Below are 25,987 nucleotides of genomic sequence, written 5' to 3'. Positions count from 1 at the left end.
GTAACACTGTCTGACATTATGCCTTCACAGCACCGATTTCAAAGCTTCGCACCAGCACATCTACCCTTTCACTCTCTGCATTTAGCCAACACGCTGTTACGGAAAATATAACCCGTGTTTGAGAATTCTATTCATTAAACGATTCTGTCAAGAAATCCACGTAGCCTGATCTGTGTGCACACGGTCATTATTTCTTTAGGATAATTTCTTACAAGTGGCATTGGTGGTAAGAGAATATTTTTACAGCTTGGTCTTAACAGTGACTAACAAATTGCTTTCCAGGAAGCTTTTTAAACTATCTGTTTGTATTTTGCTTGTAATAGAGGAAATGATTCTGGGTAAATTTATCAACACTGAATTTATCTAAAGTCATTTTTCTAAAATTAATTCATCAAATGACCATAAAATATCAGTTAGGAAGATAGATGAGATAGGAAAGACAGATGTTAGGTGACTGATAGATAAATAATGTTAAATAGATTGAAGATAGGAAGATAATGAGAGATGATAGGTGACATATGGTAGATTAATAAAAAGATAAATGATTGATAGATGATAAATAGGAAGCTAGATGATAGATAGGTAGGTGGATAAATATATAGATTATAGATATAAAACATCTCTTTAACAGCCAGTTAACAGGATAAGCAATTTAACAAATGCACTGACGTAGTCAAAGAGCAATTTGTGCTGCATAGGGAGACGCTCGTGTGGTTTTTGGAAACTGCCATCCAGCTTGAATGAAGTGGTTTCATTTTGTTCTTATGACGATAGTTCAAGGATTTCTCAGTTGTTGAAGTAATGGGGGCTCGTGTGTGAGTGTCTTCAACGTCTAAAAAGTTAGGGGTTTTTGTTTGTTTGTTCGTTGGTTGGTTGGCTTGGTTTGTGTATCATTTCCTGTCGCCATGCTGTTATGAGTCATCAGCTAATTTCTCAATGTTCTCTCAGTTTCTAGCACTCAGTAAGGGGAACACAGGTGTTACTGCCCTTCCCCCCTTTTGTCCTCCACTTCGCTTACTGATCTTCTAGCATGATTTTTGGTTGTTTTGCTGTTGTCTTTAATACAGGGTCCTACTATGTAGACCTGGAGACTGGCCTGCAACTGCCTAGCTTATCTCTGCCTAGCGCCTCTGCCTTGCTAGTGCTGGGGTTAAAGGCATACACCACCACACCCAGCTCTCTGGAATGTTGGTTAACCTATTTGTTCATATCCTTTCCTCAACAATACCACACGGATTACCGATGTCCACCCCTGGAGCTATTCTTCACAGCCACATCTTCTTATGCTCCCTTTCTGCTGCTTTGATCCGCATCCTCTTTCATGTCAACTCTTCTCCAATTATGCCCAAGTCTTTCCAATACGCCTCATTAGAAACCCAAATACCAGGCTTTCCTCTTAGATGGGATCATATGATACGATTCCTTTTGTATGTGGGCAGACGTGTGGTCGTTTTTCCCCATCATATGCATGTTTACCGTTCACTTGCTAATTCCTCAAGTGCCCTTCGACCTTGGTGATTTTTTTTTTATTCCTGAGAGTCTCTGTCGGGGGACTCTCACACACCCATTCCTATTTTCCTGTCTTCAGCCATTTGCGGCTTTCTTTCGTCAGCTGCTGAAAGAACAGCAGCTTCTAGCCTGAATTCCTGGAACCCCAAGGATGCAGTTCTTTTTGCCTTTTTCTTACCTTAGCTCATCATGTGAGGTTGATGATGAGTGTGTGAGGCCACTTAATGTTAGGCTCCTTCCTCAATGTCATACTTAGTACAGCGCGTCCTTGTGCAGCCCTGCGGATCTGTTCTACGCTTGGACTTTCCTTTTCATGTGCTGGGCCAATTCTAGCCCAAACTGTGACCTGCCCAAATGTTCTGCAAATCGTTACCAGGTTGATCTTATTGTATGTTTTTACAGTAAAGACATCATTCAGATGACTAGAACCAACAGGCCATCAGAACAGTGGGGGTCACCTCTCACTCTGTCCCCTGGCATCCCAGGTGACTGGTTCTGCCATTTCATATATCTGATACAAATGACTTCTTCAACTGAATGACTTTCTGATTAAGCAGGCTGCTGTCTCGGGAAAGGTCTCTGCCCTTGCTTCTCTGCTAACTGGATCAGTTTCCTCTCCCCGCTGTACCAAACTGCCATAAACTAAGCAGTATTAAACGACAGGCATTTATTTTCTGAAAGTTCTGCAGATCCAAAGTCTGGTGTGGGTCACAGGGTGGGGTTGGACGTGGGGGGAGGGGAGAATCAAGATGTTGGCACACTGTTCCTTTCTAGATGCACCAGGGGGGACTTTATTGTCTGATCATCTGGGTTGTTGTTGTTGGAACTTAGTCCTTGTGAAAGAGGATATGGTCCCTGCTTCCTTGCTACCTAGACTCTAGGGCCATTCCAAGCTTCCAGCTGCCACCAGAGTCTCTGACTCCTGGCTCTCTCCCCCCCCTTCCACACCTACCAGCCCAGTCAACTCTCTCTCTCCTCTCTCTCCTTCTCCCCTTCTTTCCTCCTCTCTTTCTCCTTTTGTGGAGGCATGATTTTACATAGTCCAGAATGGTCCTGAACTCTTGGTCCTCCTGCCTCAGCTTCCTAAGTGCTGGGATTATAGGTGTGTGCCATTTGCCCTGTTCACAGTGAGCCCTTTGATTCACTCTTCTGTATTTTTTTTTCACCTTCAATAGTTTGTGAGATTAGATCCTGCCCATCTGGATATTATATATATATTTTTTTCAGGCCTACCATTGGCTGCTTTGTGTTTCTTTTCTCATACATTCACAGGTTACACAGTTTTGAACGCTGCCACATTTGAAGGTCCTATGCTATCCTGCCTATCAAGCCAGCGTTAGGCATTGGTATAAGTAGGAGGAGAGAGATCACTTGACTTGAGAGAGTGAGAGTAGAGACCCAATAGCCGGTTTCACACTAATACAGAATTTCTACCCACAAATCAAATGTGGGAGTGGCCGCAGCTATGATTTCCTTCTGGGGATGTGGAAGGGATGTATCCCACAGCCAGGCATTCCTTCAAAAGCCGCATCCGCTAAATATAGAAGGAAGGCTCCCGTCATGACCCTGAGGGAGAACAGGTGAGAAAGAGCCTGGGCAGTTTTAAAGAAATTGAGTCAAAAGAAATTATTTGAGAGCGGAGAGACATGAACAGAGCAGGAGCAGCGAAGGGGCTAGTGATAAGATTCCTGTGCCCAGCGACTCCCTGGGCAGGTAGGTGTCTGTGTGCCGGACTCTAGCAGAGTCCGACCGTGGGCGGGTTCATACCCCCCATCAGCAGCGAGCATACCTCACAGCTGCTCCAACACTCGGCCTCTTCGAGAGTTTTAATTTTCCCTGATCTGACGGGCTTACCTGGAACCTCACTGTGGCTTTGTATTTGTCCTTTAAGTTGCTATGTGAGCTGAGCAGGTCCCTGTAATGTTACAGGCCGTTTGGCCATCTACTTTCCTAACATGGTCATTCTCCACTGTTGCCTCTGTAGGCTTCCATGGGCTCTTTATATTTTGGGGTTTAGTTTTTTTGTCACATACATGTTTCACAAATGCCTCCTATTCAGAAACTTGACCTTCCATCTAACTGTTTGATCCAAAGTCCTTAATTTACACGTGTGTGTGTGTGTGTGTGTGTGTGTGTGTGTGTAATGCTATTTGTATGCTCTATGGAAAGTTTTACCCATCTCTCAGATCATAATTTTTTTTTTCCTTTATAGATTTTCTTTTCAGAGTTAAATCATCTAGAATTGATATTTGTGGATAGGGTGGAGATTCAGTTTCTTCTTTCCACAGGAGTATGTGTTTTATTAAATTTTCCTCAAGAGATGTCGACAAATGTTCACTTACTCCAGATAGGGCATTGAAAACAAATCGGAGGAACTAGTCCACCCACATTTAATTTGGTGAAACAGTGAGTTTAATTACTTATGGGAATGTGAGTGAGGAGTGTGATCCCTTACAAGGAAGATCTCTCTCTCTCTCTCTCTCTCTCTCTCTCTCTCTCTCTCTCTCTCTCCAGCAACCATCAAACTGATTATATTCCTCAGAGAGTGATGGCTCCTCCTGTGGGTCTTGTGGGCAGCTTTATAAGCCCTATGGCTCTGCCTCTTGGGCCTCACAGGTCCTGGTAAGCCGTGCGAGCCCTCTTTCTCCTTCAGGGGCCTCAGTGCTATAGAGGTAATCACTATGACTCTGATTTCAATGGCTAAATTATGCCTACCGGTCTCCACTCCACAGTGTGCCGTTGACACCACACTATTTATTGAGAAGACTAGTTTCTTGTTGGCCTACGGTTTCACGTGGTCATGAGTAAGTCTTCGTGTGTCTGTCTGTGGACCTGGACTGGGACACTGCTCGATTCTGTGAATCCCTGTCCACTGGACCCCACACAACATTGGGTTAATGTGGTTCTATTGTAAGTCTTAATATGTGGTACTCCACACAGCTGAACGCTTCAAGGCTGCCTTGCTTACCCTCAGCCCCTGCTTTCCCTTGAAAGTTTTAGAACAGAGGCCAGTTTCCATGGGAGAGGCGGAAATCCGAATGTGATTGCCTTGGAATCACATGCTCTGGGTGGAGGTTGGAGATGAGTTTCTTATTAAATTTTTCTCACCAAAGTTTTGTCATTCAAATTTCTGACGCTTTAGTAAACAAACAACTTTCTTTTTCTGCTGATCATATAAATTAATTTCCCTAGTGGCCTTAAGCCTTTTTAAAAAAAGATACCAAAAACTGCTTTTAAATCATAATTTCTAGATTCTTATTATCTACAAAAAAGAAACAGATTAGCTATAAAAGATATTTTGTTTCTTTTTTAATTCTAATGATGGTTTGTTCAATTTTACTTTATTGACATGCTTTAGGCTTCTAGGTGATAACGAATATATCAATATTATTTCTGACCACAGTAGGGTGAAATCTTTAATAACTTCTCAGGATTTCTTTTTAGGACTTTTGTAAATGGTCTTTAAGACACATAGAAAGTATCTTTGGGTCCTGGTTCACCACATAAGGATTAAATCTATTTTTTTCTTCATCTATTGAGAGAGCATATATGACTTTTCTACTGTACTCTGCTTCCGACACGAATGAAGCTAGTTGGCTTTCATTTGTTGCATAACCTTCTGTAAGAACTGGCCTGGCCGTTCATGTGATGTGTGTGCAGATTCAACTCACTGACTCTGTGTCTAGCATTTATGTGTATTGTCTGACACTGGCCAGTAATTTTACTTTCGTTTAATGTTCATGCTGGGTTTGGTGTCACAAAATGTAGTGTTCCATTTGTTTTTTGTGGTTTTTTTGTTTTGTTTTGTTTTGTTTTTCACGTTTCATGATCAATGTCATTTGGTTCTCAGCTATTTGGAGTAATGCAGCATTGAAGCCCCCAGGCTTACAGCTGTCTTTGCGTGCCATCCTGAACGGTAGGTCATTTAGCTGACCTAGGGACGGTCAGACGATTTATTCTTCTTATGGTGGTTGAGTAAGTTTGTGTTCTTCTTTTCTTAAATCTTATTTATGTATCTCAGGGGAAGGGATTACCCACAGAAGCTAGAAGAAGACATTGAATCCCCTGGACTGGAGTTATGGGTGGTTGTGAGCTGCCCAGTATAGGTGCTGGGAACTGCACTTTGGAGAAGCCCTGCTCTCTCTTAACTGCTGAGCTATCTCCCCAGCCTTATCTCCCCTTTTCTAGCTAAAGCCATTTTATTTGTTTATTTTTATTGAAAATTCACACAATATATTCTGATCATGGTTTCCCCTCCCCCACCTCCCCCCCATATCTTCTTCACCTCCCAACTCATGCAACTCCATGTCCTCTTTCTCTCTCTTTAGAGAGAGACAGGCAACTGAAAAAAAAAGCAAACCAGGATTAAAATAAAATTTTTAAAAGGCACAATAAACACACAAAAGCAAAACCCATAAAATTTACAAAATCAGAAACTATGCTGTTCAAGCAAAACATCAGCAAGATTAAAAAAAAAAAAATTACCCAAAACGATATGAAACAAACAGACAAAATCTGCGAAGACACCACCAAGTTCTGTTTGTGTTGGGCATCAGCTGCTGGTCACAGGGCCTGCCCTCCAGTGTGGTTAGCATATCCAGGGAGACTCCATTGGAGAAAACCGATTTTTCTTTTGTAAGCCATTGTCAGTTGGAGATAGCTACTTCTTTAGGGACGGGAACTCATGTCCACTTCCTCCTCTCGGTGCTGTGGCTCCTTCTGGCTGGAACCCGTGCAGGCCCTGTGCATGCTGCCACAGCGTCCGTGAGTTCATCCGTGCTTCAGTCCTGTTGTGTCTGCAAGACAGTTTCCTTGGCCTTCTTCTCTTTTTTATACTCGTGAGTCTTGTTCGAGATACATGCATTTCATTTAACATTTGTTTGTTGATATGCAGGGCCTCGTAATGTAGCCTGGGCTAGGCTGGAACTTGCTCTTTAGCCAGGCTTGCCTCAAGACGCTTGATCCCCTGCCTCAGCCTCCCTAGTGCTGGGACTGTCATTGTGTACTTCCACAGCCAGCTCTCTATCGCTTGGTCTTTTCAAGAACACAACTTTTGGCTGTGCTGGATTTTTTTTTTCCCCACATGAGCATTTGCTTTCTAGTTCATTCATTGCTGATCTTACTTTTATGACCCTTCTCTTTATTTTGGATTTAGTTTGCTGTTCTTCAGAATTAGTCAGATAAATATCTAGATTTTGGCATTCAGCCTTTCTTCTTTCCTATGTGAGTATAAACAGAAAGAAGTAAAACTGGGGCCAGGCATGGTGGCACACACCTTTAATCCCCGATCTCGGGAGGCAGAGGCAGGCAGATCTCTGTGAGTTTGAGGACAGCCTGGTCTACAAAGAGAGTCCAGGATAGCCAAGGCTCTTGTTACACAGAGAAACCCTGTCTTGAAAAACAAGCAACAACAACAAAAAAAGGTAAAACTGTATTGCTTTCATGGTTTTGGTATGTCACATTTTTGTTTGTTTGTTTATTTCCAGATAGGGTTTCTCTGTGTAGTCCTGGCTGTCCCAGAACTCACTCTGGAACCAGTTTGGCCTCAAACTCAGGGATCTATCCGCCTCAGCCTTCTGAGTGTTGGGATTAAAGGTGTGTGTCATACTGCCCAGTATCACATTTTTATTCTTAATGATGGAAATTTTTACTTGATTTCCTCTTCAACACGGGGATTACTTAGGGCTTGAGTTTGTCACTTTCTGTGACATTTTATTGTGACAAAATACTTGAGATAATTGATTTAAAATGAGGAAAGGTTTGTTTCGGCTCAGTTTCCCTTTAATCTGTAGTCACTTGGTCCCGTTGCTTTTGGGTTGTAGCATTGCCTTATTGTTCTAGTGGCCACCATTGCTTCCTACAGTCTAACACAACCTGGGACCTTTCCCATTTCTGGGACCTTAGATTGTGTAAGCCTGCCACCTTTGGCATAATGGATTTTAATGCTGCAAATCTGTAAAACCTGGTCACCGTTAGGCCGTGATGCAGCCAATGCATTTTGTCCACACGTCTACTTTGACTCACTTTTTTTTCTCGCTGCATTGCTCACAGACAACCGATACAATGTGGATGGTGAGATGGGAACATACGGCTCTAACAGGATAAGGATGGGATGTGGCGGGAGGCACAGGGACACAGATCCACAAGGTGTGAGCTTGAGGTCTGCGCGGGTCACCGAGAGCATCCAAGGCTGGGCTTGCTTCCCTCTTACATCCAGGATTGTATGTTTGCCTGCCTGGCCTGTCTTGTTGGTGTCCTCGGCATTAAAGGAGACAGAAGCAGACATGGAGATTCTTCAAGCCCTAAAGCAGAGCTTTCAAATCCACATGGGCTATATTTAGGCAGTGGGGTGTCCTTTTGGCTTACAGGAGTCTTTCTCGTTTAAACCAAGCCACTGTTTAAAATAGTTTCTTTCACATAAAATATTTACTTCTGCCTTTCTCTTTGGGGAAAGAAAATAAGCCGGACAGCTGGCAACTCCAGCTTTGGTCACTCGCGGGTGGGAGCTAGGTGGAGCCCTCCCCTCCCCCATCGCGATCCTGGTTTTGTGAGGGCAGCAGCGTCTAAGCACGCAGACCCCAGTGCATACACAGCTGTGCCCCTGCTGCCAAGCCCGCTGCACTGTTGTCTCATTATCTGAGCTGTGGCCGTGGTAACACTCTGCCTCCTCGGTAGCTGTTATTACTCATTTAAAGCCAGGGACACACAGGGACAGGGCTTTCTAGTGTTCGGGGTTGCTAAGCGCTGAGACAGGTGACTGAGGGAGGCTGTAGAAACAGTCTCCCCGAGGACCTAAAAATAAAACAGATCCATCCCCAGTCTCTCTCTCTCCAGGATGCAGAGGAGGGAGGGTGAACTGACTATACCACGGGCGATTCCAGGTTTTTAAGTCTGTCTGGGGATGGGGCGGAGCTGTTTTAGAGCCCCATATCTTTTGGACAGAGATAGCAAAATAATCATAGATAGATTACATATCCTAACACAGCCCCAGCACTTGGAAAACAAAAGAATATCTCATAATCCAGATGACAGAAAACATGAGAGCTTTTATGACAACAGGCATGGCTTAGTCAAACTCATTGAACTGACCAATTCAAACCTGTCAATATCACTCTACGTAAATTATATCTCAATTTGTTGAGAAGGGGGTCTTACTTATTATTTGAGCCAGGCTGGCCTCAAATTTGTGATTCTTCTGCCTCCCAAGTGCTAAGATGACAGGGGCTACATCACCATGTCAGCTCTATCTGAATAAATCCTGACAAATCCTGAGGGTAGGCTGTGCCAGTCACTAGGTAGACCACTGGACACAGATTGCTTACACTATCGGATCCTCACAGTAAATTACAAAGTAGGTATAATTATTACACTCATCTTTCAGGTGTTGAAACTGAAATTCAGGTGATGAAATGTATAGCAGTTTCCACAGTTAGGAGAGTTGCACCTTACAGTCCAGATGGAGGAGTTCATATACCCGGGGGCTCTCTCTCCATCTGCTCCATGAGCTAACCATTTGAGTGGTTAGGAAAACTGAGGAAATTTATCCCTGTAAGCTTGAAGATGGAAGGGTGACGAAGACATAACTTCCTGTGGTACCTGCTGGGACGGCCACTGAAAACCACGCTTGTAAATTCAGTATCAGAGGCACAAGGCCTGGGTCCCTCCGCTAGCAAGTGTGCCTGTTTTACTACCTACGGATTTCTGTCTTAGGTGCTGGAACCTGGCCTTGAAAAACAAGTGTTAGAAAGACTGGTGAATCTCAGCTGAGAGGAGAAATATGAAGATGGGTATCAGATGGTGGCAAAAACAAAAGCGTGTCTTAAGTGGTATCATAGAATGCTTATGAAGTGAATAAATTTTTAAATGATTAAAAAGAAGAAGAAGAAGTATTCATTCACAAATCCCAGCCACTTGAAGAGTTATCCCACTGTTGTTATAGCAGGATGACCGGACCGTATGAAAGAGTGGGGTCTTGTGGGTCACTGGACTCTCCTTCCCAAGATGGGCTGTGACTCCCCTGGCCTTTGTAGTAAATAGTTCTGTTGTATGATATGACATTTCATGACAAGATGTTTCCATCCTCACAAAACACACCCCGATGTACCCGGCCAGGTCTGAAGACTCTTCAGACTAGTTGTAAGACTCCTTATGAATGTTGAAACCTCTCTCACAGGAAAAATGGGCATGTGTATATACATATATGTGTGTGTGTGTATGCAAAATAGTAGTTGTCTAAGTTAGGGTTTCCATTGCTGCCACAAGACCCATTATCGTGCTCCCCATCATGACGGCCATGGACCCTAACCACAGTGGAACCATGATTACTTGCTCTCTTTTGTAAGCTGCCTTGGACATGGTGTTGTGTCATGGCATTAGAAAAGGAGCTAAGACAGAAGCGGAAGCTTCTAAATCCGATTCTGTTTCTCTCACGATCCGCTTTTAGGAGAACGTCTAATAACGTATTTCTTCCGCCATATTTTCAGCATAAGCCCTGGTATCCTGAAGTCGTGTGGAGACTCACTGTGTTTCTCACGAGCTTAACAGAGAAGGCTGGTAGCCTCGCTGCCCAGAATCAGAATACTTCTCAAGCCATTTTTCCTGGTCACTTCAGTGTGTGCCCCTTTAGTCTACTCCCCTGAGTTTCCTACCGTTTCCATCAGCACCAGCTACCCTGAACCTTGCAGGTTTCTCTGGATTAGCAGGGTTGCGTGCTGCTTGTTTTTCTATTCGTTCCTTCTATACCGTCAGCAGGTGATCTGCTTACATACTTGCTTTCCCTACAGAAAAGTGTAAAGAGTTTGCTTTAAAGGGGACAAGAAGCTGATATAGGTAGCTCTGTTGGTAAAGGGCTTACCATGCAAGCACCGGGTCCTGAGTTAGGATCCCCCACACTCACGGTAAAAGCTGGGTGCGGCCGTGCATGCCTGTAATCCCAATGCTGGGGAGGCAGTGGCCGGTGGATGCCTGGAGCTTGCTGGATAGCCTGCCTCGCCAAATTGGTGAGCTCTGGGTTCAGTGAGAGACTCTGCCTCAAAACAAACAAACAAATAAAAAATAAGGTGGAGGGACTAAGGAGGTGGATCAGTAATTAAGAGTGCTTACTTCTCTTATAGAGGAGCCAGCATCCATATCAGGTGACTCATAATTGCCTATAACTTCATTTCCAGGGGATCTGGTACCCTCTGGAGTCAAGGGACATAAACTCACACAGGCATGCACTCATCAATAAAATGAATAAATAAATCTTTAAAAATATAAGGTAGAAAGTAAGAAGATAGCAGATGTCAATCTCTGGCCTCCACACTCATGTACACCTATGAGCACGTGCTCCTATACACAAGCAAACACGTGCACACATACATCACATGCAGAAACACCCACCTACACACATACAAAATCACACTGCCAAGCAATTAATTCGCTGCAAGGTAGTCGTTCAGCTAGTATATCAACATCGCCAGAGGGCAAGTCTTCTGTAAGAGCGTTAATTGGAGAGCTCGGCTTAGTATGTGATACGGCTTGAATATGGTTTGTCCTTTGAAATTCAGGCTGGAGTTTGATCTTCCTTGTGAGGCTTAATCTGGTGTTCAGAGATGGAGCCTTGGGACGTGAGTTCAGTTTAGACAAGTTGGATAGAACTCCTGAGACTGAATCCCAGTGGTTTCAGAAGAAGTTGGGGGGGGTTGGAGTGGAGGACTTCCTGTTACCTCAAGATGCCCTGTGCCACCTTGGGATTCTTCCAGAAAGGAAACCATCAACAAATATGGTTGCTCTGACTTCCACCTCCAGCACTCTTCTCTTTCCTTTACGAAGCAGCGGTTCCTCAGAGATTTCAGCGTAGTAAGGAGAAAGCTGGGGGCTCCAGGGAGACACCCACAGCAGGCTTGTACTTCACAAACTCAGAAGTCCCTTCTGGCTGCCCTGCACTCCAGAACCCCTCATCTCTTCTCTTTCCATCCCGGAACCCGTTTCTGGTCCTCTGCCTCGATCATGCCCAACCTTTAGGGTGGGATTCTGGAAACAGAGTGCCCAGACCACCTGCTTCCAGGTCACGCTGGACTCTTCATTTAAATACATTTTCTGTGTAGCATCCCTGACCTGTAAGCCCGGGAGTGGTTGCCAGGAGTGCACAGCGAGCTTCTGCCTCAGATGCCGTCCTTAGTTCTGTGCACTGATCTTGGAGGGCGTCTCTTCTTCCCTTACTCTTCTTCCCTTACTTACACCTTTCCTTCAAAGATGTTTCCTTTTTCTGCCACAAACGCTATTCCTAGAAATCTCAGTGTCTGAGAAATCTCTCCTTTTTTTTTTGTTTGTGTTTCTTTGTTGCAAGGTTTTGTGAACTTGGACTCCCTCCCCCCCCACGTCCATCCCCACCCCCACATCCATCCCCACCCCCACCTCTCCCTGTCCCTCACCCCCATGCCCCACCTCTCTCTATCTCTGTCTCTCTCTCCCACTGGGGGTGGAAGGTGGGGCTTCCGCCATTATAAGAAATTGAGCAGGCTGGCACCCACTACGGGAAGCACAATTAAGAATGCTCACAGCAGGAAGGCTGCTCTCCGGAAAGCACAGAGAGCTGTCAGGACAAGTGACCTTTCTAATCACGCCTGACATTTCACAGCCTCGAAGGCGGAAGAGCTGCCCTTATTCTGGAGGCGAGATGTCGCTCTGTGTCACCCCAGACACCTGCTTCTGAGGCTGCGGTGACTTGGCCTCCGGCCGCGCTCAGTGAATCAGAGCATGCAAAGGGCTTTGTCTCCCCGGGGAAGGAGAACACACGGAGCCAGGAGCTTAGGTGGATGGCAACTAAGTCTAAACCCAGGACAGAGGTATGGAGGAGGATATCTCCTCCTCTGAGGATTAGCCTGCTCCCGAGGGCTCTGGTGGTTAAGCTGATCAAACAAGGACTGTGGGGAGGAGACCAAAGAGGATTACCTTGCAGCGCCTACTGGCTGTCATGACTCACATTTTATCCATCTCCATAGGAAAACAGCTTTAACTTATTTTCTTAGTATAAAAAAGAAAAGAAAAACTTATTCTAGAAAAGGCCAAACCACATATATAAAATATAAGGAGGAAAGGTAAAATCACATTAAATCTTACCAGCCAGATAAACACTCTTAATATTTTGAGGACAGCTGACCAGAGTGGTGATTCGAACCTGTAATCACAGCAGTGTGGAGGCCCAGATAGGTCCCAGGTTCGAGGCCTCTCTCTGGATTGGACTCCCGCATGACACTGTCTCAAACAAAAAGCAAGCACGCAAGAAGAAAAAGAATATTTTGAGGCCATACATATATACAGTATTTTAAAAATGTTTTCATGTGCGTGAATGTTTTGCTTTCAGGTATGTAAGTCCCTGCATATATTCCTGGTACCCACAGAGGTCCAGAAGAGGTCATGAGATCCCACCGGAACGGGATGACTGTGCCGTGCTGCATGGATGCAGAGAAACAAGCCCCTGGAGAGCAGCCAGGGCTCTTAATTGCTGAGCCATCTCTCCGGCCCCTTCTGTATAATATTTTAAAACAAAATCGAATCCTACGTAAATGCTAGGTTGTAAGCTGCATTTTTAAACTTAACATCCTGAGTGCACTTCCGTATCATCTAAATGTAAGCTGAACAAAATCATTCCTAATGATTTCTCTGTGATCCATTCTGGGAAAAGGGCTTCTGGTCGTTGTTGTGATTCCCCTACAGGGCTGTTTCATTCTTGGCGAAGCTGCAATGCCAGGTTAACATATATAGGGAACAGAGCAAGCTCCCAGGCCATCTCCCCATCCAAAGGATCTAGTTGACACATTGTCTTCAGATACAGTCCGAATCAGCTAGTTAGTGGGTAACAGGTAGCACACTTGTTCTCAGCCAAGAGGCCGAGAAGCACTGGCTCTGATTTTTTAGTCACGGTAGACTATTCTAGAGCAAATGTGCTCATGGTTAGATATTCCTATGGAGCGGAGTGAACTTTTTTAGTGCTGTGTTGAGGAGTATTCATACCCGTAGGTGTTTTCCCCTCAGCCCTGTAGACAGGCAAGGCTTGTGTCCATCTCCACCTTGAAGGAAGGGTCTACTGGCCCCACCTGCCATGTGGTTGGGGTTATCTTTTCTTTAAATCTTCACCTTTTTCAGGAGTGAAAATGGTATATCCCAGTGACCTGGGTGGCTCCTTCTTCTTATTTTCTGTATACGGGCGCTTTGCCTGGATATATGTCTGCGCACCCTGTGTGTGCCTAGCGCTCGTGGAGGCCAGAAGAGGGCATCAGATTCTCTGGAACTGGAGCTGCAGATGGGTGGCTGCCATGTGGGCGCTGGGAATGGAATCTGGCTCCTCGGTAAAGCGCAGCAAATGCTCTTAACCACTGAGTCAACCCTCCAGCCCTCGAGCGTGTGCTTCCATGTGTGAAAATTTAGAAGATTACCCTGTGTCTATTGGCCATTGGAGTTGTTTTGTGAAGTTTCCTGATTTTCATTCCTTTTGAGGTGGAGTGCCAAAAAACGCTCTAATATTTAGTTTTAAGTAGCTTGTGTATTATAGTGAGAACTGCTTATTCTCATTATATTACATTTTTCTGGTTTACTACTGCCTTAAATTTCATGTGTGTTCTGCCATGAAGACACTAAAACCTTCTGATGTTGTCTAAATAGCGTATGGTATCATCTTTAAAAAGATAAAGATATTTATAAAGGCCTTATTTATGCTAGGGCACTTTGTCTATTTATTCAGTATTTGCTTCCCCCAGCTAGACTGTAAACTCTACAGAAGGCAGAGATAAATATTTACTGTGTTTTCTTTGTGTGTGTTGTCATTCTCTCAATTTCCAGGCTCTTTTGCTGCTCTTCCTGTTGTCTGTAATGGCCTCTCCTTTTCATGCTCAAGGTAAAGTGACTTCTCTACAGAGAACGCTTCCTGATTGCATACTCTAAGGAAGGTTCCGTCAACCCCATTCTTCTTTCTCACAACACTCTTGTTTCCTCTCTGACCTTTATTTTAAGAAGAAGCATAGACTAGTTCGTCTATTCAATATTTGCTTCTCCAACTAGACTATCAACTCCACGGAGGGCAGAAGTCATAGCTACTTTGCATTCTCAGTGCCTAAACCAACATCTGGTGCATGGCATAAACACAAAAGAAATTTGTTAAAGGTCACTGAATGTTAAGTCCATCTAAAATTTATTTTGGTATAAGGTATGTACTAAAGATTCGGTTTAAATTTTTCCAGATGGCATCTTGTGATTACAGGGCACAGCAACAAAGCAGGCTAGCTTTCTGCTAATCCTCATTTCATTTGACTCCAAGAAATGAAGCCCAGGATGCAGCAGGGGTGTGGAGTTCCTGGCTCTCATTCCCTTTAGCCACATCACCTCCTGTCTTTGCAGTGACTCCCCTTTCTCCATTCCTGTCTCAGCCCTGAGTGCTTCCCATCAGGCTTATTTCAGGGCTTAGCCTAGAGAGGAGTCTTAATTAATGGTATTTACTCGCCGATTCAAATTACTCCAGCGGGGGCGGGGGGATCTTTGATGGGTTTCATCCACACAATAGCCTCTGTAAACGCTGAAGACTCTCTTCTCCCTCCGCAACAATGAAAGACTAGATGATCCTGAACCCTTCGGCTTTCTAGCTTCCCTTCTAATAGTTGTGAACATGATGACAGAACTGGAAGGTTGTTAAGAGGCCAAAAGGGGGAGATGTGCTTTGAAAGTCGTGTCACCTCCATTGACTCCTTCAAAGCCCACCTGTGGGGATGGTGAGATGGCTCAGTAGGTCAAGCCTGACAACCTGAGTTCTGTCTCCAGGACCAACATAAAGACAGAAAAAGAGAACCAGTTATACAAAGTTGTCCTCTGACCTCTGTGCATGTTTTGTGATAACTCCTCCACTTCCTGCACACATGTGATAAAATAATAAAATTAAATTAAGTAAAACTTAACTGTGAGGTAGCTTCAGAAACTTTACAATCAAGCTTTGGGAAGTTATAACATTAATAATTATCAGTAAATTTCTTTCTCAACATATTAACATACTAACACTAGGTATAAAAAAATGGCTGAATTAACAAAAGATTTTGTTCCTCATTATTTAAAAACTTTAATGATGATACTCCAACAAAGGACCATTCATGGAGATAACCTAGAACCCCTGCACAGAGGTTCTAGATAACCTAGAACCCCTGCACATGGCAGCTCAGTTTCCAAGTAAGTTCCCTAGTAAGGAGAACAGGGACTGTCTCTGACATGTACTTAGTAGCTGGCTCTTTAATCACCTCCCCCTGAGTGGGGGAGCTTACCAGTCCTCAGAGGAAGACAATGCTGCCAGTCCTGATGAGACCTGATAGGCTAGGGTCAGATGGAAGGGGAGCAGGACCTCCCTATCAGTGGACTGGGGGAGGAGATGAGGGAAGGAGGGCAGAACTGGGTGGAGAGGGGGCTACAGCTGGGATACAAAATAAATAAATTGTAATAAATAAAAAAAATGCTTTAATGAACTCCTAATACCCAAAGAAGTCCAACTTAATATTTATACTAATTCTCAAAGAGAAAGAGACATCAAATACCATTTAACTGAAAAACAATGGAACTCACAGAGAAGTGCCAATTGTACACTTAAAATTTATTAAATGCAGAGGCCAAAGAGATGGCCCAGTGGGCAAAGGTACTTGCTGCCAAGCCTGATGACCCAAGTTTGATCCTCAGAGCAGGGGGAAGGAGAGAACTTACTCCTAAAAAGTTGTCCTCTGACCTCTGCTTGCATACTGTGGCTCCTGCTTCTACACACATACAAAATTAATAAGTAACATTTTAATGCTACTTAGCACTTTATCTTTAATCCTTATAAAATCATAACAGTTTTTTTGTTTTGTTTTGTTTTGTTTTGTTTTGTTTTGTTTTAACTTATCTGTGGTAGAGGCAGAGAGTCACACAACCTTTGCTAACCAGCAGTGATCAGGTAAAGCATTCTGGTGTTTCTTCCATGCTGAGTCCGTTGTCAACTTCTCCACACTCCCAAGGTTTCCAGGACAATGTATCAGGTAGTCCATCCTAATCACCTCCCCCTATGTCGTCAAAGATGGCCTTGAACTCCTGGTCTTCCTTCCTCCTCCTCCTCCTTCCTTATTCTTTATAATTGCATAATTCATATTGGAGGAGAGTATTAGCATTAGAGGAGAAGTCAGGAAATCCTGATTGCCCTGACTGTAGAAACTATCCCTAAAAAGTACCTGGAAACATGAACACTAAATGAAATGATGAAAGAAATAATGTATTTATTTCAGTGAACTTTTTGCACATGTGAAACTTTGAGGAGGCACCACCTTTGGGATCCTAGACTTTGCTTTTGTCCTATTGTGGGAAACAGAAAGTCTCTTACAGACACCAGTATTTGAAGATGAGAGAGAGTCAGTGAGTGCTTCCTTTGGTTTAAATACCAGCCAAACATTCTTCACATGGAGCCCTAGGATGTGGCTATTGGCAAAATGGGATCTTTAATGATAAAAATATGATTAAACTAAAAATATAATACAAAACTTTTAACCTAACTTATCAAATCCAAAAACATCTAATTTTGTAAATAACGAAAGGATACAATTTAAATCATCAAGCAGATACTGTTTACTCCTAATACACCCAGTATAAAATATGAAACTACAATAATGCAGAATGTCATAAAACAAATGTTTCACAGTCTGGGTGGGAGAATAAAGAAACACATCACTTGACTAGGATTTCCCAGGAACCTTCCAAATTTCATACCCTGGAGAATCAATTTCACTTCTGCAAATCTTATGGAAAATGCTTACCACATGGTTGTTTGGTAATGTGTTAAAATGTGACAAACCTAAGTGTTGACAATAAAGATGGGAGTTTAAAGTTTAGGATTCTAGCCATGGCGGGCTATCAGCTGCAATGCTTCTGTGGGTTATTCGTTGACATAGAATATTCTAACAAATCTAAAAAGGATCCAGATTCGACTCCAGTTTTTATTTTTAAATATTTCATAAGAAAATATTATAAGAGAAATATCAAAGTGTTAAGACTGCTTATCCTAGGTGGTAGGGCTACAAATAAATATTCTTTTTGTTTGTTTGTTTGGTTTGGTTTGGTTTGGTTTGGTTTGGTTTGGTTTTGAGATAAGGTTTCACTGTGTAGTCCTGTTTGGTCTAGAACTATAGAGACCAGGATGGCCTCACAGAGATCCATTTACCTATGCTTTCTGAGTGCTGGGATTAAAGATATACACGATCACATCTGACTAAATTATACTTTTCTTGTTATTATTTTTTAAATTCTTTACAATAAAATGACTTGTTGTTTTAGAAACAGGGTTTTTCTGTCAAATATGACTTTTTAAATTTTATTTTAAGAATAGACCAGCTGGGCAGTAGTGGCTCACACCTTTAATCCCAGCACAGGGGATACAGGCAGGTGGGTTTTGAGTTTGAGGCCAGCCTGGTCTGCAGAGTGAGTTCCAGGACAACTACAGTTACACAGAGAAAAAAAAAAATCCCATCTTGAAAAAAAAAAAAAAACAGAAAGAAAAAGAAAAAAAGAAAGAAAACAGAATAGACAAAGAATTACAGGCAACTAAGGAATGACAAGAAAGGGAAAATTAGTTGTCCCAGGGATGAGCTTCCTAATTGATTATCTAAGACCATGTGGTTATCCCTGAAATCATATATGTACAAGCAACACTGAATGAACACAGCAGGTTGTGTTTATATATTTATGCATTTATATATGTATGTAGCATTAAAGGAAAATATGAGTTTGAGAGGGAGTAGAGAGGCATGGAAGGGGTGAAGGGGAGAGGGGAGATTGGAACTGATCTAATTATATTTTAATTAAAGATATATTTAAAAATGAAAACCTAATTTCCTGCTTATCTCCCATCTCATGCCTTAGTAATATTAACATGGTCATCGGCTAGGTCCACTAAAATCCAAAAATGTTTCTGTGTCTCTCATGTCAGACAAATATCAGCCATGTGCAAGGGAAATGTGTGCACATAGATGTTTGAAGGGAGGTTCATGGTGAATAGACTAAAGAAATCTAGAATACATAGGCAAGGTCTGGAAGCCAGACTACTGCCCTGAAGTAGAGCAAACTCACTCTGTTTCACACAAGAAGAAAGAAGCGGAGGCTGAGAATAACAAAAAGCACAGATATCTGATTAGAGTATCAGCTATCTAGTGACTGCAACTGCCCTCCATGAAGGAGCAGCCTCGAGGAGGAGGGGAACACATCTCTGGGACCAAAGCCAACCCCTTAGGGGCAATACTGAGAGTTACCTGTATCTCACTGAGTGGTCAGGTGGGTAAGTGCCTCCCGGCGTCTCACCAGACCCATATTTCTTGCCTCATCCATCATAAAATGCAGAGTCCTGGACATGCCACTCTCTCAGCCCCTTGTCTGTTTTGAAGAAGGCACCGGTGCCATTTGAGATACCTGATATTGTTTTGGCAGAGATGAGACAGGATAATGCTCTGGCAAACAGTTAAAGCCATTTTGGTTGCAAGCAACAGGAAACCACAGAAACTGTGTCATGCAAAACAGAAAGGAATTGGCCAATACTCAGGGAAGCAAAAGGGAACCAACTGTGTTCTGCATGGGGGAGTTGGGGGAACTAAGGGCTGTGTTTCTATTTCCAGCCCTTAGTCTGTGGAGCTGAGTTTGGCTACAGGAGAAATCAAGCCTGATCATGTGGAAACAAGATGGTCTCTGACAGCCTAGCATTTATGCTGCACTCTTAGCTCGTGCCTCCAGGCCTGACTGAGAGTGTTCTCACATGACTTAGGATATGGCCCTGAGAAGGCTAGCTTGGTCATGTGACCCATTCCTAAATGGATCAGTGTGTCCCAGGAACAGGAGTTCTTCTATAAGTTAAGGTTCTTTCTGTGTACACACTTAGAACCAGCATGTCTTGGGAAGAGATTAGCTATCTGTGGGTTGAGCCAGCTATGGAAAGGGACTGCCTGTATGCATGGTGGAGAGAGGGCTTGTGTTTGTTAGACATATTCCGAAAAAGAGCTGTAACCACTATCATGGAAATGTATTCCGCCGCATGCTAACTCCACTTCTCTCCTGTCTAGAAATCCTCCTGCTGTAGTTTCTGCCCATGGTGTTCTGTTCTGTCTTCAAGATAGATTTCAATCAAAGCCTCTTCCTCAGCAGCCACACTGTGAGGGTTAATTAGGTTTTCCAGAAACCATCTGTAAGGTGCCATGGGATCTTCAGGACCAGATGCTGTATGAAGATAGTTGTCATTAGAATCGACTCTTCATTTTTATGCCTATGAAGAATGGGAGCGGGGGGAGCAGAAGGCTAGGAAAAGGAAATCTACCAATTGCCCCAAGACATCATTTTGAGTATGATAAGCATTTTCTTCCTCTTCCCATTGCTCTGTGGATGCCATTCACAAGGAGCAAACACAAAATCCGTGAATGGGTTTGTACATCCATACCCTTCTCAAAGAGGAACACAAAGCTTGGGAAACTCAGAGCCAGGAGTAGCTGAACGGGCTGTGCCGTCTGAGCTCCAGCATGATTGGCGCCCTGGAGGATTAGCAGCTGGCTGTGTCGAAAGGCTTTCCTTTTTTTAGCTCAGGTTAACGAGCTATGAATGATACATAACTGTCTGGGCAGTGTGAGAACGTTATAGTCTGTGCTCCTCCGTCAGCCTGCAAGATGCCTTTCTGGGGACTGTCAGAGACAAATGCTGGGAAGCCTAGTGGGTCAAAGAGGATTGCAAGCTCAGGGTCCAGGAAGTAAAGCATAGGCTGGCTCACAAGCCATCCCTTAGGCACGGGGCACAGGGCCGGGCTCTTCTGTGCTATCCACTCACATAGTTGACCCATGGTCAACATTCAGAGTGACTCGGGGAAACAAGTTTCTACAACTGACCTGGCAAGGCTGGAAGTCCAGGCTGAAATTCTGTGTATCCAACTTAAAAGCAATAATAATAATAAAAAAAATTAATTTAGAAGTTTAAAGGCATTCAAAACATTAAACTCCGTCCATTTATATTTGCTCAGGAAGTTAAGAATGTACCCCATCATACTGTATGAGGGCACCCATTTATAACTGCCCCCATTTATAACTGTGATAGAGGCACACAGGTCTCTAGCACTCACTGGCCAGCGAGTCTTGCCTAATTAGCGAATTTCAGGCCATCGAGACTATTTATTTAAACAACAGCAACAGCAAGGGTGAATAGCATTTGAGAGATGCTATTCAACACTAGAGGTTGACCTCTGGCCTGCACACCGGCACACACGTGTGTATATGCATGTATGTACACATTAATGCACACACTGTAGTGGTCTGAAAGAAAATGGCCCCCATAGGCTCACAGGGTGTGACATTATTTGAAAGGGTTAGGACACATGGCCTTGTCGGAGTGGGTATAGCCCTGCTGGAGGAAGTATGTGGGCTCGTGGGGGGTAGAGGGCACTCTGAGGTCTCCGGTGCTCAAGCCAGGCCCAGCCAGTGCGTAACTTTCCCCACTGCCTGCCAATCCAGATGCAGAACTCCTAGATACCTCTCCAGCGCCATGTCTGCCTGCATGTCACCATGCTTCCCACCACGATGATAATGGAATAAACTTCTGAACCGTAAGCCAGCCCCAATGAGATGTTTTCCTGTGTAGGAGATGTCGTGGCCATGGTGTCTCTTCACAGCAATAAAACCCTAACTGAGACACACATACACCAAAAAAATAAAAATAAAAAAGCAAAACGCACTATGTGCTTATACGTTTTGAACATGGAAGTGCAATGAAAGACATGTTTCATCACCACAAAGCTTAAACTCTTCCATCTTATCCCAGCTTGCAGCAGACAAAGGCTTATCTTGCATAATTGAGAATCCCCTTTTTCTCCAGAGTTGTTAATCCTCAGATGACATGGAGAACATTGTTTTCTGGAGATGATTACATTTTCTCAAGATGATTACAGTAACAGAAGTGTGGCAGAAAAAAAAAACAAAAAAAAAAAACAAGAAGGCATTCAAAGGCAGGACACTTGGACGGCTTCATCACTGGGGGTCCCCTCTTTTGATGTATGTGTACCCATGTATCTGTATACATAGATACCTATACATGTCTATACATCTACAATGACATATGTTTTTCCCTGAGCCACTTGAGAAAAAGCTACCAATTTTATGGTATTTTACTTTCAAATATTTCTCTCTGGTTTTCCTGAGAGCAAGCATGTGAGGCTGGCGGGATGGGCTAGTGAGTAAGGACGCTTGCGGCAAAGTTTGATAGCGGAAGTTCAACCTCCATTATATCAATGCTAAAGAAAAATATGGAATCCATACAGCCAATGATTTGCCTAGCCCCATGATTTCACTTAAGCTGATTTTTTTTTTCCATCTCTCCTACCTCCACCTCCATCTACTTCTCTCACCTTTGTACATCCCTCAGGATGTCGGTAGTTTTTGGAGAGTGAAAGACTCAGGCTAGTTGTTCTAGAGACAGCATCTCAATTTGACCAGTGTGCTCGTTCCCTCACGGTCACATCTAAGTTAAATGAATGAATTCTTAGCTGTGTGACCTTGAGAGAGTCACCTCATTTTGCCATACTGTTATGCATCTCCTAAGGTGGTTGTGACAGCGGCAGCTATAATAACTGAAGTTCTCAGCATGGGGACAGGCAAAAATCAGCACCAGAAAAGTATTTGTTCTGCCATTAACATTACGGTCGTCGGCACCACCTGAAGCCTAAGGGATTCTCATTTTAGACAGGCTTTCATCTTTCTAGAAATTTCCACATTCCTTAACGTCAGCCTTCTCTTCATCTGCACGTCAGGAATCGTCCCTAAATATTAGCCAGGGTGTTTAGACTCAAATAAGGACAACTGTGATCTGTGCACAGTAAAAACTAGAGCAGGACAGAAGATACAAGGAAACAGCATTATTATCCCCCCGAGCATGCATTCTTTTACATCATTCACCTGTAAAACAGAAAAATCCACAGTAGGGGCTAAAATGAAGTCAGCAAACTAATAAAAATCTTGTTTCAACTCTGTTTAATTGGTACAGTATTTTCAGACGTTAGTTTCCTTATTTTCAAGGGAAAGTCATAGAACCCCCTAAATATTAAATTACAATAAATGTGCTCTGAGTGAAGTTTGGGGTCAGGATGGAATTTTAAGACCACCCCTGTAGGAACCCCGTGGAAGAGGAGGCAGGAAGAACATACGAGCCAGAGGGGGTGGATGACCAGGAAAACAAGGTCCTCTAAATCAGTTGAGCAAAGTTCATGTGAACTCACGGAGACTGAAGCAGAGTGCACAGGTCTGCCGGGTCCTCTGCCCTTAAGTTATGGCTTCCAGTTTAGTGCTTTTATGGGATTCCTGAGTGTGAGAATGACTGAATCTGATTCTTGTGCCTTCTCCTGGGCTCTTTTCCTTTTGTTTGTTTGTCTTGTCCAACTTTGATGTGATAGGTTTTGTTTCACCTTATCATATTTATTTTGTTACATGTTTTGAAAATGTACGTAAGAATGACTATAGATGGATGGATGAATGAATAATGAATGAAAGCCTAGGCACTTGGGTAAAGATTAACAACTAAACTGTCACTTATGCCTGTTGGGAGAGGGAAAATTCAGTTTTCTCCAATAAAGTGACATTGGTCATACCAACCATTACAGAACAGGTCTCAAGTTCAGGAGTGGTTGACCAGCATGTAATGGACTCCACGGTTTTTGGTGTGCTTTCATTTGGTTACAGTTGGGGAGGTTGCTTTGTATCTTTTTATTTTTTATTTTTGGGGTGTGGTTTTATTTTGTTTTCTTGGTTTTGTTGGGGTGTTGTTGTATTGGGTTTTTGTTTGTCTCTTGAGAAAGAACTTAAAGTTGGTTGTTAGAGATGGGGGAGAGGATCTGGAAGGACTTGGGGGGAGGGGAAGAATATGATCAAAATATAGTTACGTTTAAAAATTGTTTTAAAAAACTTAAAAATATAATAAAAAATTAAAAAATCATCCCAGTAAAGCTCCCAGGACAGACCTCAGGTGCTGAGGTGCTAATTCCTTCCCTTGGTTCCTGCTCACAGAGCGAAGCCATTGTTTGTTTTGTATTTCTCCTTCCTGGCCCGTATCTGCTGAGAAACAATAGTAGCTATAAACCCCAATGACAGTTTGCTCCGTTCATTATTAATCACTATTAATTGCCTATGAATATCTTTCCTGGAAACAGCATTAAATGACTTATGCAGCAAGGCTGGCTTGGCACCTCACATAATGAGACAGACAGAGGGTTATCTCCGGCAGAGCTGCTCGTGCTGGGAGCCCCCATACCTGGAGGGCACACATCCCAGAGGCTGAGCCCTCCCCTGACACACCCTGCCCCAGCCTGCAAGCATCCAGCTTTTTTCCTGGGGGGTGGGGTACAGGGCTTTATCTAACAACTCCATCCACATATCATTTACACCAGAGCCATGCTACCCAAAGGAACAGAAAACCATCAAGAACCTAGTTCCTACTGTGTGCCAGGTGGGCCTCTCACTCACCTTCACTCTCACCCCAACAGGCAGAAGAAAGTCCTCACTTAGGAGACTTCTTCATGCTCTGCCAAAGGGGATTCAAACCAAGACCTTTTCAGGCTCTGAAGACTACCTATGATCAAATGAGAAGGCTATAGAGGGACCTATTTTCTTAGAATTTCTAGAGTCATCATTGATGCTACATGGCATACACGGATCCTTGCAACAGTAATGTGCTGGAATCTTTCCAATAACTTTGTGACTCAAAGTACTAATAATACCAGCCAGCTCTTATAGGTTAACATACGCCTGGCCTAGTCCATTCCAACTACCGGCTTTATAGTAACACCTACAGTCTTGGCCATGACCATGTATCATAGGTCCTCCTCCTATTACTGCTATGTATGATGAAGAACTGAGAAGTTCAGTGTCACAGACAGAAGAAATATTGCATAGCTTGCCACTGGTAGTGCTGCGACCTCCTGAGTTCAGCTCTAACAGTTAGGCTCTTAATGACTGCTAAAGCTAAATGAGGATTAGTTACCGGCTCTAGTAATTACAGACAAGGGGATTGAAAGGTTCAGAGGGGCAGGGGGATGCACCCTGGATCACTTGGTCATTACAAGAAAGACTAGGTCACAAAGTGGTGTGAACAAGAAGCCAAGAATCGGTCTACAAATAGTAGAGTCTTGCTCTGTTGGTTGGATGAGGCATGTCACGTGGCTGAATTCTGGAAACAAATCTAAGGGTAAAGCTAAGGAACACTGATGAGAAACTGATGAGAAACAGATATACTGGGAGGGAGTATATTTATTTGTATGGATATATATATAGATATTCATATGGAGGTCAGAGGTCAACACCAGGGGTCTTCCTCAATCTTTGCTTTTACTTTTGTTTTGTTTTGAGATGGGGTCCTTCAGTAAACCCAAACCTGATTTGGCTGGAAGGGCTTGCCTGTGAGCTCTGGGACTCTTCCTGAATCTACTTAGCCCTGGGTATACTGTCATAAGCTGCCATGTTTGGCTTTTTATGTTGGTACTGGGGATCTGAACTCAGGTCTTCATTTTCAAATGGCAAGCACTTTCCTGACAGAGCCATCCACAGCTCCAGACATATTTACTCCCTGTAAACTCCTAGAGTTGGAAGAGAGAAAGGAAAATACTGGTGGGGATTTAGAGTCCTGTAATCAACCTGAGAGCCTTAGGTCAACCTGAGAGTCTCAACTGTCAAGGGTTAGAATTTCCAACCTTAAGAACTGGGCCATATTTGGAACACAATCTAAGTTTCGTTGAAAGGTCTGTGTATAAGATGCTGGGGCATTTCTAAAGGAAGAGGGACAGCTGGCTAAGGAGATGGGACCCAAAAGCTTTGGCACTTTCATCAGGCATCAGGCAGTGAGGGCAGCCTTGCTTCTTTTCTCTAGGGGATCATCTTTCCCCCAACCCCCGGCACCTGAAAACATTCCTCTTTCTATTAACAGTGAAGTTGAGTTAGGTGTGTAATCCTGGCACTTTCAAAGTTAAGCAGCAAGAAAGCAAATTTGAGGCCAGTCTGAGCTACTTAGTAAGTTCCAGACCAGCCTGTGCTAGCCACATAGGGAGACCCTGTCTCAGAAAATGACAACAAAACAAAATAGCAGTGGAAACTACACTAGGATATATTCATACAGTAGGGGTTAGAGTTCTACACCAGTGACACATTAGTACTGTGTACAACAACCATGGCCCATTGATAGCCATGCTCTGCTAAGTCTCTAAGAAAGACACAGCCAGAGGGTCACAGGGCAAACCTGAGTCAGACTGGAGTCAGGCAAGGAGAACAAATGTGATCCTTGAAGCTCAGAGGAAAAGCCAACCAGAAGAACCTACCCAGAGACAAAGAGTCAAGTTGGAGTTGGAAATGTATGTGAAATGGCAAGTCCAGCAGATAAATGGGAACAGACAAGAAAAGCCATGACAGCGAAGGGTACTACAGAGTAGGCAAGACCTGGTGGA

At 43.5% G+C, this 25,987-nt stretch overlaps 1 protein-coding gene and 1 non-coding gene across 2 annotated transcripts in view; one reads left to right on the top strand and one right to left on the bottom strand.

Moving 5' to 3' along the window:
• Marchf4 (membrane associated ring-CH-type finger 4) overlaps positions 1-25,987 on the top strand; it is a 109,905-nt gene that overhangs the window by 35,310 nt on the left and 48,608 nt on the right. The gene's annotated exons all lie outside the window — the stretch shown is intronic.
• On the bottom strand, positions 13,207-13,394 carry LOC132648166 (U2 spliceosomal RNA). The gene has a single exon (XR_009586546.1). It is a non-coding gene; the product is annotated as a U2 spliceosomal RNA (small nuclear RNA).

This window comes from Meriones unguiculatus, chromosome 15 (assembly GCF_030254825.1).
Source record: "Meriones unguiculatus strain TT.TT164.6M chromosome 15, Bangor_MerUng_6.1, whole genome shotgun sequence".
NCBI classification, from domain to species: domain Eukaryota; kingdom Metazoa; phylum Chordata; class Mammalia; order Rodentia; family Muridae; genus Meriones; species Meriones unguiculatus.
This window is presented reverse-complemented; position numbering and strand designations above follow the sequence as displayed.